Here is a 2,605-nt window from a genome sequence, read left to right as displayed (position 1 = left end):
GGGAAATCATACCGTTTTTCTGCATCTGTTACACAGTGCCTAATTAAAGTTCAGATACAACCTCATTGGTTCTTAAGGGTCACATGATTTCTCAGAAAGTAAAATGAAATCAAGGTTGTTTCTCAAAGTGCATACTACCACAGACACAAAACAACGGATGAAATCCCATTGTGGATGTGATAGACTTCACAATGGGTGAATATTTACACTGCACAGCCTAACCTATGGATTGTGTCCCCATGAAATGGGGTATCTCCTCAGTGACATTCACAGGACACAACTGTGTAGAGTTTACACAAATATTAGTGTTTTAGCTGCAGGACTTTGTGAGAAATCATTTCGCTACACAGCCTAATGTGGATATTGAATATACAGATTGGACTGTACAGTCTAAACTAGAGATTGTGCTCCCATGAAATAGGTATCAGCCTACTCAGTGACACTCACAGAACTATGTACAGTTTACACACATATTAGCTGACCGGGGACGCAGATACACAGCAGCGGGATGACATGGAAACATAGACACAGAGGTATCCACTGAGAGCTAATTCCCTACTGACAGCGACTTCAGCTACCATCACACACCAACTTTTTTTTTCTGTTGCCCGAAAGCAGCACAACAAGGATCCACGAAAGAAAATAAACGATGTAGGAGAGGCAAACGGTCAAAGAGGGGACCAGGAACACAGGCCATGGACACTGAGCTATAGCAGGTCGTGGTAATTAACCTCTCCAAAAAAGAGATTACTGACGCGCAAGTCTGTCTTATCTAAGGGCCTCTCTTTGGTACCTACGTGTACAGACAAACAATGTGATACGAAAGTAGATCTGTTTAAATGATTTTGCAAGATTACATTTATATAGAAAATAAACGGACAGAAATACTCTATCACAGGTGGAGAGCTTCCACACTGAGCCATTAAAAACAGGACTTCCAAGATGCCAGTTCTTCAAACTGCGCTGTATATGCCACTCCAGAGAGGACTACCTAGAAAAAGAAGCGGAGGTGCGCAACAGGTTTCTAAGAAGTGGCTACTCTCCATAAAGTGTGGATGAAGCTTTTAATTTGGCATCGGGGAAAACACTAGATGAACTGCTACAACAAAGACCCACTAGATCTAAAGACCCCTGTGTAATGTTCACTACCACATATACTTTGACCTCGCGAAAAGTGGGAGATGCTGTCAAGTAACACTGGCATGTTTTATCATCAGACCCAGCTTTGCCTGCTGAATTTAAGAATCCAGCACTTATTTGAATATAGGAGAGGTCGCAATTTACGCGATAAATTTGTCCACGCCAACTGCCAGTCACAAAAGAAAATCAGCCAGGCTCTTTTACACCCTCTTCCTGAATGGCAGCTATACATGCTTAGGTTGCGCACAATGCAACAATATGAAGAGGGAATATTTCTACCACCCACATACAGGAAAACGGTTCCAAATAAATGACATTATTACGTGCTCCACCACCCATGTTATTTACATTATTAAATGTCCATGTGGGCTGTGCTATGTAGGTAAAACTCTCGTTCTCTCAAACAGAGAATCAGTGAACATAAATTAAATTAGGAGAAACGACAAGGATTATCCAGTCGCAGTACATTTTAATGACCTAAACATAATTCTACTTTTAGATTTTGTGGCATAGAGAAAGCTAAGATATCAGACAGGGGAGGTGATATTAATAATACTCTGAGTAAAAGAGAATGCTTTGAGATTTTCACCCTCCAGACATTATTTTCCTAAAGGTCTTAATGATGAAATGCCTATATATGTTATGTTGTAAATGTGAACATGAATTATGCCCCTATTTCCGATTACTCTGTGTCACGATTGTCGAAATGAGCGGACCAAGGTGCAGCGTGAGTTGAGTTCCACATATTTTAATACAAAGTGAAACTACAAAAAAAAAACTATTTAAACGTGTTAACCCTCGCAAGGCTGCAGGCCCAGACGGCATTCCCAGCCGCGTCCTCAGAGCATGCGCAGACCAGCTGGCTGGTGTGTTTACGGACATATTCAATCAATCCTTATCCCAGTCTGCTGTTCCCACATGCTTCAAGAGGGCCACCATTGTTCCTGTTCCCAAGAAAGCTAAGGTAACTGAGCTAAACGACTACCGCCCCGTAGCACTCACTTCCGTCATCATGAAGTGCTTTGAGAGACTAGTCAAGGACCATATCACCTCCACCCTACCGGACACCCTAGACCCACTCCAATTTGCTTACCGACCCAATAGGTCCACAGACGACGCAATCGCAACCACACTGCACACTGCCCTAACCCATCTGGACAAGAGGAATACCCATGTGAGAATGCTGTTCATCGATTACAGCTCAGCATTTAACACCATAGTACCCTCCAAACTCGTCATCAAGCTCGAGACCCTGGGTCTCGACCCCGCCCTGTGCAACTGGGTCCTGGACTTCCTGACGGGCCGCCCCCAGGTGGTGAGGGTAGGTAACAACATCTCCACCCCGCTGATCCTCAACACTGGGGCCCCACAAGGGTGCGTTCTGAGCCCTCTCCTGTACTCCCTGTTCACCCACGACTGCGTGGCCATGCACGCCTCCAACTCAATCATCAAGTTTGCGGATGAC

The sequence above is a fragment of the Salvelinus alpinus genome, chromosome 20 (genome assembly GCF_045679555.1).
Source record: "Salvelinus alpinus chromosome 20, SLU_Salpinus.1, whole genome shotgun sequence".
NCBI lineage: Eukaryota > Metazoa > Chordata > Actinopteri > Salmoniformes > Salmonidae > Salvelinus > Salvelinus alpinus.
The sequence above is the reverse complement of the archived record's forward strand: the minus strand, read 5'-3'. Positions refer to the sequence as shown.